Here is a 14,083-nt window from a genome sequence, read left to right on the forward strand (position 1 = left end):
CATGGATTGATAAAACTTAGGTCATCCACTTGAGGGAAAATTGCTACTGTCCTACAAAACTCTGTGCTTGGAGGCCCAACACGTGTCTACAAGAATAAAGTTGCATAGTAGACATCAAGCACTTTTCTGGCGCCATTGCCGGGGAGGTGAGTGCTTGAAGGTATATCTTTAGATCTTGCAATTGAATCTTTTAGTTTCTTGTTTTATCACTAGTTTGGTTTATAAAAGAAAACTAAAAAATGGAACTGAGGTTGCATCACATTATTCATCTTTATAATGTATTTCGTGAAAACGATGGAAAGGAAAATTGTGCTCAATTGATAGAAAAAGAATTCAATAGAATGTTTGGTATAAATGATGAGCATGATTGCAATGTTGTTAGTTTGAATTCTTTGAATATCCATGACGCTAATGATATGCAAACCTACAAGCTTGGGGATGCTACGTTCGATGAAGGTGATATTTTTATTCCCCCCAGATTTGATGTGCAAATTTATTATAATGATTGCATGCCTCCTATTTATGATGATTATATTGATGAAAGTGGATTTGGAGAGTTCATGACTTTATTTAGTGATGAATCCACTATTTTGGAAGAGGTTACATTTGACTATGATCACAAAGTTGCTACCTATGATGATTATGGTGATGGCATGTATGCTATAAAGAATAATGATAACCATGAAATTTGTCATCATGATTTTAATTTTCAATCCTATGATAGTTACTTTGATGAGTTTGCTCCCACTACTATTCATGAGTAATAAGTTTTCTATGCTTTTGTGTCATGAAAAGAATGCTTTATATGATGGTTATATTGTTGAATTTCTTCATGATTCTACTGAAAATTATTATGAGGGAGGAACTTTTGCTTGCAGGTATTGCAAGGATATCAAGTTTCCTCTCTTTGTGTTGAAAATCTTGAAGTTGTGCTTGTTTTGCCTTCCTATGCTAGTTGATTCTTGTTCCCATAAATTGTTTGATCAAAAAATCCCTATGCATTGGAAGTGGGTTAGACTTAAATGTGCTTGCCATGTGATTCATGATGCTCTTCTTGTGTTTCAATTCTTATCTTTTATGCGAGCATATCATTGAAATCTTCATGCCTAGCTAAAAGGCATTAAATAAAAGCGCTTGTTGGGAGACAACCCAACACTTTTACCTACTATTTTTATGTGTTAACATGATTAAGCTACTGTAGTAATCATGTTTTATTGCTTTTGTTTCAATAAAGTGCCAAGTAAAGCCTTTGGGATCATGTTGGGTGATAGTTGGTTTGATCTTGCTGAAAAACAGAAACTTTTGCGCTCACGAAAATCATTATTATTTTTAACAGAAGAGTGCTTTTGAGTTGATTCTTTTCGAAGAAGATTATATAATAATTTCTCACGTGGTCCTAATTTTTTCATAATTTTTGGAGTAGCAGAAGTATGGTTTGAGTACAGATTAATACAGACTGTTCTGTTTTTGACACATTTTGTTTTCAACCATAGTTTGCTTGTTTTCTAGTTTCCATGGCTTATATTGCTCAATATAAATTGTGGAAATGATATGCTACAGTATGAATTGTGTGGAAACGATTATGAATCTTGTCTTTTGACATTACCAAAGTGAAATGGTTTGCTCTTTATCATACTAACCTATCTCACAAAATTCCATTAAGTTTTGTGTGATTGAAGTTTTCAAGTTTTGGTTGAGATGTCGATATGAGGAGAATAAGGAGTGAAAAGACCCTGAGCTTGGGGATTCCCAAGGCACCCCAAGTTAATATCCAAGGAAGATCCAAGCAACTAAGCTTGGGGATGCCCCGGAAGGCATCCCCTCTTTCGTCTCCAACATCATCGGTAACCTCCCTTGGAGCTATGTTTTCATTCGTCACATGATATGTGTTTTGCTTGGAGCATCATTTGATTTTGTTAATATTTGCTTGCTTTTATTTAGAATAATGTTTTGCATCTTTTATTTCAATAAAAGTGGCATTGATAGCCTTTACTATGCTTATTTTACAAGTCTACATGTTGCTGTTTGAAAACAGAAAGTTTATCGATGTTGCAAAAATTCCCTAGAAAATTAAGAATGTGATAAAATTCTGAAACTTTTTGCAAAATAAGCTCTAATAAATTTTATAAAGTGTGGTATTTTTTTCAGAATTTTTGGAGTTAGGGAAGTAGGATGAATATTGCATTCTTTACGGACTGTACTGTTTTGGTAGATTGCTGTTATGTTTGCATTGTTTGCATATGTTTGCTTGTTTAATGATTCTATTTGAGGATAGGAGTATTAAATATGCAGAGGCATTTAGTATGCAATGTTTAATAATAATTTTAGTGATTTGATACAGTAGAGAATGATAAGGTTTTTGCATTGGTTTATACTGACTTATCTCACGAGTTCTTGTTGAGTTTTGTGTGGATGAAGCTTTCGAGTATTAGGTAAACCATGATATGAGAGGAATTAAGGAGACACAAAATCTCAAGCTTGGGGATGCCCAAGGCATCCTAAGTTAATATTCCAAGAAGTCTCAAGAATCTAAGCTTGGGGATGCCCCGGTAGGCATCCCACCTTTCTTCTTCTACAATTATCGGTTAGTATCGGTTGAGCCTAAGTTTTTGCTTCTTCACATGATGTGTGCCATTCTTGGATTGTCATTTTGTTTTGTTTTGCTTGATGTTTTAATAAAAAACTTAGATCTGAAAGTTTTTGAAAAAAAAGAGTCCTCAAATAGTTGCCAGGGAGGCTAAGTAAGCGGCACTCACATCCCGTCAACGAAGCTCTTTTCTATGGAATTGCTCTAGTGCTTCACTTATATCTTTTTTAGCACGGTGTGCTTTAGCATTTTGGAAGAAATTCTCTCATGCTTCACTTAAATTAATTTGAGAGAAAGAACTATTATGCTCATGATCTTCACTTATATTTGTTTGAGCTTATCAAAAGCAACACATGAAAATTAGTCCCAAAGTGATAGATATCCAAGAAGGATATAATAAAAACTTTCATGAAGATCATTGGACAAAATAAACTTGATTCCTCGTAATAGTTTTGAGATATTGTGATGTGATATGTGAGTCATGTTGATGAGTAATTATGCTTTAGTAAGAATATCGGTGTTAAGGTTTGTGATTCGCTATGCAATCACGAAAGTCAATAGTTATGCAATGAAATTACATCCTACTTGTGGTGCATTATTCGGTGTTAATTATGGTCAATGCTCGCTTATGAGATTATTCGTTTCTTGGTTGGTCACTTCTCAATCTTTTGTTATCCTTCATTTTGCACTAAGTATGATCACTACTTGTGCATCCAAAATCCTTTAAACCAGTTTTGCCACATGAGTCCACCATACCTACCTATATGCGGTATTCTTTTCCCGTTCTAAGCAAATTTGTATGTGCCATCTCTAATTTTCAAAATAAATTTCTCTTTTGTGTGCTCGTACCGCTCGCGAGGCGGTGAGGGGTGGCCAATATTTTCCATGCTAGATGTGTTATTCTCACGATGAGTGTTTATTCACTTGTCATTGCACGAGAGTAAGGCAAATGTATTAGGGATGCCCAGTCCCGAAATGAAAAATGAATTTACTAACAATAAATTCCTTGGAAAGTGTTGGCATGGAGGGCACCCGTGGATACGGTTAGCCATGGAAAGTGAAAGTATGGTGGAAAAAGGAATAAACTTTATTTTTTGTTTGGGAACCGCCTATGATATATCTAGCATGGAAGTGTTGGGAACTCTAAGTCGTTTTTGTTGGTGCAAAAAGTATGCCTCTCAAAATGTTTTTTATCTCTTGAGCTCTGGCACCTTGATGTCGCTTGAAGCTACGTCGGTATTTCCCCAAAGAGGAAGGGATGATGCAGCACAGCGGCGGTAGGTATTTCCCTCAGAAATGAAACCAAGGTTATTGAACCAGTAGGAGGACCAAGCAACACAACGTAAACAGCCCCTGCACACAAATAACAACCACTCGCAACCCGACGTGTTAAAGGGGTTGTCAATCCCTTTCGGGTAACGGCGCCAGAAATTGGCACGAAAACTGGAGAAAATTATAATAGATTGAATAAATAGATCGCAAATAAAATAAAGTGCAGCAAAGTATATTTGTATTTTTGGTTTAATAGATCTGAATAAAAAGTGCAAATAAAATAGAACGCGAAGCAAATATATGAGAAAGAAGACCCGGGGGGCGTAGATTTCACTAGTGGCTTCTCTCGAAAAAGGTAGCAAACGGTGGGTAAACAAATTATTGTTGGGCAATTGATAGAACCTCAAATAATTATGAAGATATCCAGGCAATGATCATTACATAGGCATCACGTCCAAGATTAGTAGACTGACTCCTGCCTGCATCTACTACTATTACTCCACACATCGACCGCTATCCAGCATGCATCTAGTGTATTAAGTTCATGGAGAAACAGAGTAATGCAATAAGAACGATGACATGATGTAGACAAGATCTATCTATGTAGAGATAGACCCCATCGTTTTATCCTTAGTAGCAACGATACATACGTTTCGTTTCCCTTCCTGTCACTTGGATCAAGCACCGTAAGATCAAACCCACTACCGGGCACCTCTTCCCATTGCAAGATAAATAGATCAAGTTGGCCAAACAAAACCCAAATATTGGAGAAGAAATACGAGGCTATAAGAGATCATGCATATAAGAGATCAAAGAAACTCAAATAAATTTCATGGATATAAAAAGATATGACTGATCATAAACTCAAAGATCATCAGATCCCAACAAACACACCGCAAAAAGAGTTACTCCCTCTGTAAACTAATATAAGAGTGTTTAGATCACTACTTTAGTATTCTAAACACTCTTATATTAGTTTACGGAGGGAGTACATCATATGGATCTCCAAGAGACCATTGCATTGAGAATTCAGCGAGAGAGAGGAAGCCATCTAGCTACTAACTACGGACCCGAAGGTCTACAAAGAACTACTCACGCATCATCGGAGAGGCACCAATGGAGGTGGTGAACCCCATCCGAGATGGTGTCTAGATTGGATCTGGTGGTTCTGAACTCTGCGGCGGCTGGATGAATATTTCGTCGATTCCCCTAGGGTTTCCGGAATATTTGGGTATTTATAGAGCAAAGAGGCGGTCGGGGGGCACCCGAGGTGGGCACAACCCACCATGGTGCACCTGGGCCCCCTGGAGCGCCCTGGTGGGTTGTCCCCTCCTTGCGACTCCCCCCCCCCTGGTGCAACCAGGGCCCAATATCTTCCTTCTAGTCCATCAAAAATCTCTGTGAAGTTTCGTGAAATTTGGACTCCGTCTGATATTGATTTCCTGCGATGTAAAAAACATGCAGAAAACAACAACTGACACTTGGCACTATGTTAATAGGTTAGTGCCAAAAAATGATATAAAATGATTATAAAACATCCAAGATTGATAATAAAACAGCATGGAGCAATCAAACATTATAGATACGTTGGAGACGTATCAGCATCCCCAAGCTTAACTCCTACTCGTCCTCGAGTAGGTAAGTGATTAAAACAGAATTTTTGATGTGGAGTGTTGTTTATCATGTCATATCATATTGTTTTCTTTATAGCATGGACATTTGGACTTTTATGTGATTCAGAGCAATAGTCTAGTTTTGACATAATAATTTAGATACTCAAGCATATCAACAAGCAACCATGTCTTTCAAAATATCAACGCTAAAATAATTTATCCCTAGCCCATCATGGTTAAACATTGATCCATTCATGAAACACACTCGAATATTAGCTACACCCAATACTTAAGTACGATCATATTGCCTCTTAGTTGGTGCTTTTGTAAGAGAAGATGGAGACTCAAATTCAAAAATAAAAATTGCATAAAGTAAAAGAAAGGCCCTTCGTAGAGGGAAGTAGGGATTTGTAGAGGTGCCAGAGCTCAAAGCGAAAAATTAGAGATAAAAATATTTTGGGAGGTGTATCCATCCCACCAACGAAAACGACTTAGAGTTCCGAACACTTTCCATGCTAGATATGCCATAGGCGGTTCCCAAACAGAAAATAAAGTTTATTCCCTTTTTCACCATACTTTTACTTTCCATGGCTAGCCGTCTCCACGGTTGCCCTCCATACCAACACTTTCCAAGGAATTTATTATTTGACAACATAAAGTAAATTCATTTTTGCATTTCGGGATTGGGAATCCCTAAAACATTTGCCCTACTCTCGTGCAATGACAAGTGAATAAACACTCATCGTCAGAATAACACATCCAGCATGGAAAATATTAGCCACCCGTTACCGTTCCACGAGCGAAAAAAATACACAAAACAGAAGTTTATTTTGAAAATTAGAGATGGCACATGCAAATTTTCTTAGAACGACAAAAGAATACCGCATATAGGTAGATATAGTGGACTCATGTGGCAAAACTGGTTTAAAGGATTTTGCATGCACAAGTAGAGATCATACTTGGTGCAAAATGAAGGCTAACAAAAAGATTGAGAAGCGACCAACCAAGAAACGAATAATTTCATAAGCAAGCATTAAGCATAATTAACACCGAATAATGCACCACAATTAGGATATAATTTCATTGCATGACTATTGACTTTCGTGCATGCATAGGGAATCACAAACCTTAACACCAATATTCTTACTAAAGCATAATTACTCATCAACATAACTCAAATATCACATCATCATATCTCAAAACTATTACTAAGAATCAAGTTTATTTTGTCCAATGATCTTCATGAATTTTTTTATTTTACTTATCCTTCTTGGATATCTATCACTTTGGGACTAATTTTCATGTGTTGCTTTTCATAAGCTCAAACAAATGTAAGTGAAGATCAAGAGCATAAAAATTTTCTTTCTCTCAAAATAATTTAAGTGAAGCAAGAGAGAATTTCTATAAAATTTTACTAACTCTCAGATAAATCTAAGTGAAGCAAGAGAGCATTTCTTCAAAAATACTAAGCACACCGTGCTCAAAAATATATAAGTGAAGTACTGGAGCAAGTCCTAGCTCATAAAAGATTTAAGTGAAGCACAAAGAGCAATCCTAACAAGTCATGAAATAATTTTGGCTCTCTCAAAAAGGTGTGTCCAGCAAGGATTGATAACTTAAAACACAAAATAAAACAAGCAAAGACTCGTATCATACAAGACGCTCCAAGCGAAACACATATCATGTGACGAATAAAAATATAGCTTCGAGTAAAATACCAATAGTTGTTGGAAGAAAGCGAGGATGCCACTCGGGGGCATCCCCAAGATTAGTTGGTTGCTGGATAATAGCTTCGGATGCTGGGGCATCCCCAAGCTTAGGCTCTTCCATCCTTCCTTCATCCATTGTAAGATAACCCAAAACTTGAAAACTTCAATCACACAAAACTCAACAAAACCTTCGTGAGATCCGTTAGTATAAGAAAGCAAACCACTACTATAAGTACTGTATCAAACCAATTCATATTTTGTTTTTTATTATATCTACTGTATTCCAACTTTTCTATGGCAAAAACTCATCAAAGAAAACCATAGAGCCATCAAAATAAGCACACAACACAAAGAAAACAGAATCTGTCAATACAGAACAGTCTGTAGCAATCTGACTATTTCGAATACTTCTGTAACTCCACAAATTCTAAAAAAAGGACGACCAGGGTAATTTGTATATTGATCTTCTGCAAAAAGAATTGGTATTTTATCACTTTCTGGTGATTTTTAACAATTGTTTTCGTGACTGCATAAGTTTCTATTTTTTAGCAAGATCAAACAACTATCACCCAAGAAGATCATATAGGCTTTACTTGGCACACACACTAATTAAAACACAAAAAAACACAATCATACCAGTAGCATAATTGTGCAAACACTCAAGAACAGAAAGCAAAAATAAATTTTATTCATTGGGTTGCCTCCCAACAAGCGCTATAGTTTTACGCCCTTAGCTAGGCATAAAGCAAGGATCTAAGTTTTGTGTTCCGAAGTTTTGGCAACTTTTGTAAGGGTTTTCTCAAACCCGGGAGGCTCTTTACGCTTCCCTAAATTCTCCGGAAAAGAAACCATCTTAAGATCCAAAATATCCAATCGCTTATTGCAGAGAGTAATAAGAGTATTCATGTGATTGATACTACCATTGAGGTGTTTGAGGGGTTCATTATATTTCTGTATTTCAACCATATGTTTATGCAAATCTCCAAGTTTGTCCAACATGTGAACTCCCTCAGGGGTAAAAGAAAACCCCTTCTTTTGATGAGGAATTCCCAAAATTCCCTCTAAAATTTCATAGGCAGCATGAGCATCAAGCTCAATAAAATTACCTTTAGCGGCAAAATCCAGAAGTTGTCTATGATGCAAAGCCAATCCTATGTAAAAATTATGAAGCAAAACCTTAGCATCCCCCTTTAAATTGGAAACACGATACGATTCCATAAGCCTATACCAGGCATCTTTCAGATTTTCTCCTTGTCTTTGCTTGAAGTAAAGAACTTCAAAATCTGGTGACAAAGGAGGAGTAGGGACGCTAGCCATTGGGACAAGAGACAAGAGATCGGCGAAAAAGGAGAGGCGAATAAAACGGCAAATTTTTGTGAAGTGGGGGAGAGGAAAACGAGAGGCAAATGGCAAATAATGTAAATTACGAGGAGATCCTCCCCGGCAACGACGCCAGAAATTCCTTTTGATGTCACTTGAAGCTACGTCGGTATTTCCCCAAAGAGGAAGGGATGATGCAGCACAGCGGCGGTAGGTATTTCCCTCAGATATGAAACCAAGGTTATCGAACCAGTAGGAGAACCAAGAAACACAACGTAAACAACCCCTACACACAAATAACAACACCTCGCAACCCGACATGTTAAAGGGGTTGTCAATCCCTTTAGGGGTACGGCGCCAGAAATTGCGTGTTGACGGGAGAAAGTTGTAATATATTGAATAAATAGATCGCAAATAAAATAAAGTGCAGCAAAGTATTTTTGTATTGTTGGTTTAATAGATCTAAATAAAAAGTGCAAATAAAATATATCGCAAAGCAAATTTATGAGAAAGAAGACCCGGGGGCCGTAGATTTCACTAGTGGCTTCTCTCGAGAAAGATAGCAAACGGTGGTAAACAAATTACTGTTGCGCAATTGATAGAACCTCAAATAATTATGATGATATCCAGAGAATGATCATTACATAGGCATCATGTCCAAGATTAGTAGACCGACTCCTGCCTGCATCTACTACTATTAGTCCACACATATCCAGCATGCATCTAGTGTATTAAGTTCATGGAAATGCAATAAGAACGATGACATGATGTAGACAACATCTATCTATGTAGAGATAGACCCCCATCGTTTAATCCTTAGTAGCAACGATACATACGTGTCATTTTCCTTTTCTGTCACTGGGATCAAGCACCGTAAGATCGAACCCACTACCGGGCATCTCTTCCCATTGCAAGATAAATAGATCAAGTTGGCCAAACAAAACCCAAATATCAGAGAAGAAATACGAGGCTATAAGAGATCATGCATATAAGAGATCAAAGGAACTCAAATAACTTTCACGGATATAAAAAGATATGACTGATCATAAACTCAAAGTTCATCAGATCCCAACAAACACACCACAAAAAGAGTTACATCATATGGATCTCCAAGAGACCATTGTATTGAGAATTCAGCAAGAGATAGGAAGCCATCTAGCTACTACTACGGACCCGAAGGTCTACAAAGAACTACTCACGCATCATCGGAGAGGCACCAATGGAGGTGGTGAACCCCATCCGAGATGGTGTCTAGATTGGATCTGGTGATTCTGGACTCTACGGAGGCTGGATGAATATTTCGTCGACTCCCCTAGGGTTCTGGGATTTTTGGGGTATTTATAGAGCAAAGAGGCAGTCCGGGGGCACCCGAGGTGGGCACAACCCACCAGGGCGCGCCTGGGCCTCCTGGCGCGCCCTGGTGGGTTGTCCCCTCCTCGAGACTCCCCCAGGTGCAACCAGGGCCCAATATCTTCCTTCTGGTCCATAAAAATTCTCCGTGAAGTTTCGTGACATTTGGACTCCGTCTGATATTGATTTCCTGCAATGTAAAAAATGTGCAGAAAACAAAAACTGGCACTTGGCACTATGTTAATAGGTTAGTACCAAAAAATGATATAAAATGACTATAAAATGATTATAAAACATCCTAGATTGATAATAAAACAACATGGAACAATCAAAAATTAGAGATACGTTGGAGACGTATCACGGCCTTGCTCCGCCTCTGCCACCGCCGCCCCAAGTCTCCTCCAGCCTCACTCCGCCTCCTCTCGCCGCCTCGATCATCCCCACTTCCGTCACCCAGCCCTGCCTCCCATGCCGCCTTGACTCGCCTCCGGCCCCGCTCCGCTTCTGCCGCTGCCGCCTCGACTCTCCTCCGGCCTTGCTCTGCCTCTGCCACCGCCGCCCCAAGTCTCCTCCAGCCTCACTCCACCTTCTCCCGCCGCCTCGATCATCCCCACTGCCTTCGCCCAGTCCCGCCTCCCACGCCGCCCTGGCTCGCCTCTGGCCCCGCTCTGCTTCTGCCACCGCAGCCTCGACTCTCCTCCAGCCTTGCTCTGCCTCTGCCACCGCCGCCCCAAGTCTCCTCCGGCCTCACTCCGCCTCCTCCCGCCGCCTCAATCATCCCCACTGTCGTCGCCCAGCCCCGCCTCCCACGCCGCCCTGACTCGCCACCGTCCCCGCTCCGCCTCCGCCTCCTCCGCCGCCGCCCCGACTCTCCTCTGGCCTTCTTCCGTCACCGCCGCCGCCGCCCCGACTCTCCTTTGGCCTTGCCCTGCCTCCCGACGCCGTCTCGACCCACTGCCACCGCCTAATCCCAATTGCCACCGCCAATATACATCTTGTATTGAAGTTGTTGTTTTACATCTCCAATATACATCTTCTGTTGGAGTTACCTCTTTTTTGGAGATGTAAAAAACACTTTTTGGAGACGTAAATTTTTACATCTTCAAATTTGCATCTTCTATACGAAAAAGGGTTTTCCCCCGCTTTATATTATAAAGCACAACCGCCAAGCATCCAACAACATAAGAGTATTACAGGACAGAGTACAGAAAGCAAATAAACGAGGTCCGGCTGGGGGCACAGCCAAACAAGCCCCAACTACATGGAAAAGAACTCCAGTCAGGCTCTGGTGGTGGGGGTGGTGATGGCGGGGACATCGCGGCAGCCGAAGAACGAAGACCGGCGACGATGGAGTCAATGGAGCCACGATCACGCCGCTTGCTAAGCTGTCTCCAGAGCTGTAGAAATCCACACATTTTAAAGATGGTGTTAGTGACACGACAAGGAATGACGTGCTCGATCACTAATTTATTACGACAGTTCCAGAGGGTCCACGCCAGGGTGCCCATTGCGACCCAAAGAGACGGCCTACTAATAGGCGGGGAATCTAGGACCTCCCTGAATAGGTCAGGGAGGTTATCATTGTTGGGGAACGTAGTAATTTCAAAAAAATTCCTACGCACACGCAAGATCATGGTGATGCATAGCAATGAGAGGGGAGAGTGTTGTCCACGTACCCTCGTAGACCGACAGCAGAAGCGTTATCACAACGCGGTTGATGTAGTCGTACGTCTTCACGATCCGACCGATCAAGTACCGAACGCACGGCACCTCCGAGTTCTACACACGTTCAACTCGATGACGTCCCTCGAACTCCGATCCAGCCGAGTGTTGAGGGAGAGTTTCGTCAGCACGACGGCGTGGTGACGATGATGATGTTCTACCGACGCAGGGCTTCGCCTAAGCTCCGCAATGATATTATCGAGGTGTAATTTGGTGGAGGGGGGCACCGCACACGGCTAAAAGATCTCAAGGATCAATTGTTGTGTCTCTGGGGTGCCCCCCTGCCCCTGTATATAAAGGAGCAAGGGAGGAGGAGGCCGGCCCTAGGAGGGGGCGCACCAAGTGTGGAGTCCTACTAGGACTCCCTAGTCCTAGTAGGATTCCACCTCCCATATGGAATAGGAAAAGAGGAAGGGAAAAAGAGAAGGAAGGAAGGGGGCGCCCCCCTTCCCTAGTCCAATTCGGACCAGACCAAGGGGAGGGGTGCGGCCACCCTTGAGGCCCTTTTTCTTCTTTCCCGTATGGCCCAATAAGGCCCAATACGTATTCCCGTAACTCTCCGGTACTCCGAAAAATACCCGAATCACTCGGAACCTTTCCGAAGTCCGAATATAGTCGTACAATATATCGATCTTTACGTCTCGACCATTTCGAGACTCCTCGTCATGTCCCCGATCTCATCCGGGACTCCGAACTCCTTTGGTACATCAACATACATAAACTCATAATAAAACTGTCATCGTAACTTTAAGCGTGCGGACCCTACGGGTTCGAGAACTATGTAGACATGACCGAGACACGTCTCCGGTCAATAACCAATAGCGGGACCTGGATGCCCATATTGGCTCCCACATATTCTACGAAGATCTTTATCGGTCAGACCGCATAACAACATACGTTGTTCCCTTTGTCATCAGTATGTTACTTGCCCGAGATTCGATCGTCGGTATCTCGATACCTAGTTCAATCTCGTTACCGGCAAGTCTCTTTACTTGTTCCGTAACACATCATCCCGCAACTAACTTATTAGTCACAATGCTTGCAAGGCTTATAGTGATGTGCATTACCGAGTGGGCCCAGAGATACCTCTCCGACAATCGGAGTGACAAATCCTAATCTCGAAATACGCCAACCCAACAAGTACCTTTGGAGACACCTGTAGAGCACCTTTATAATCACCCATTCACGTTGTGACGTTTGGTAGCACACAAAGTGTTCCTCCGGTAAACGGGAGTTGCATAATCTCATAGTCAGAGGAACATGTATAAGTCATGAAGAAAGCAATAGCAACATACTAAACGATCGGGTTTTAAGCTAACGGAATGGGTCAAGTCAATCACGTCATTCTCCTAATGAGGTGATCTCGTTAATCAAATGACAACTTATGTCCATGGCTAGGAAACATAACCATCTTTGATTAACGAGCTAGTCAAGTAGAGGCATACTAGTGACACTCTGTTTGTCTATGTATTCAGACATGTATTATGTTTCCGGTTAATACAATTCTAGCATGAATAATAAACATTATCATGATATAAGGAAATAAATAATAACTTTATTATTGCCTCTAGGGCATATTTCCTTCAATCATGGCACCATGACCCGCCCACAACGTCCTGGAAGCAACTCCATAAGAATCGCGCCGCCGGGCATCGAAAGAAGATGTGGTTGGAGTCTTCCGGGATGCCACAAAGGGGGTATAGGCCATCATCTGGGCCATTCCGCTTCTGGACCTCCGTGCCCAAGGGCAGGCGGCCACGAACCCATTGCCACATGAATATACGTATCTTAAGTGGCAACTTGATTTCCCAAAGAACCGTAAGTTCATTGGGACCCGGAGCCAGCAAGATTGCCCGGTATAGGGACTTAGTCGAGAATGTGCCACTCGACTCAAGGTGCCAGGCCACAGAGTCTGGTTCGAGAGAGGGAGTGTGTAGATCCACGCATTCCAAAAGCTCGTCCCACTGCGCTCGCTCAAGAACCCCAAAGGTGCGACGAAAGGTGATGGTGCCAATGTCATGAAGGGCAGCTCCCAGCGAAATCTGTGGATGGGAGCAAATCGAGAATAAGGCATAGAACCTGTCCGCGAACAGTCTGGTTCCCGACCATCTATCCAGCCAGAATAACGTATTAGAGCCCGAGCCCACAACAGTTAACGTGCCAATCCAGAGAACCGGCAGCAATTGAATAATTGACTGCCAGAACTGGGACCCCCCAACCCTGGGGGCAAAGGCGAGTGGTTGTCCACGCAGATACTTTGCGTGGATAATATCCAACCACAACCCACCGGCATCGGTCTCAATGCACCACAGCCACTTGGCGAGAAGAGCGATATCCATACGCTTCGAGGAGATCACACCAAGGCCACCCTGATCCTTGGTTTTGCAGATCTCAGACCATTTGACCATGTGGTATTTCTGCTTATTGTTTTCTCCCGCCCAGAAAAACCGGAAGAGGTATTTGGCAATCTCCTGGTGAAGGGATTCATGAAGACTATATAATCTCATAAT

The sequence above is a fragment of the Triticum aestivum genome, chromosome 5D (genome assembly GCF_018294505.1).
Source record: "Triticum aestivum cultivar Chinese Spring chromosome 5D, IWGSC CS RefSeq v2.1, whole genome shotgun sequence".
In the NCBI taxonomy this organism is placed as follows: Eukaryota; Viridiplantae; Streptophyta; class Magnoliopsida; order Poales; family Poaceae; genus Triticum; species Triticum aestivum.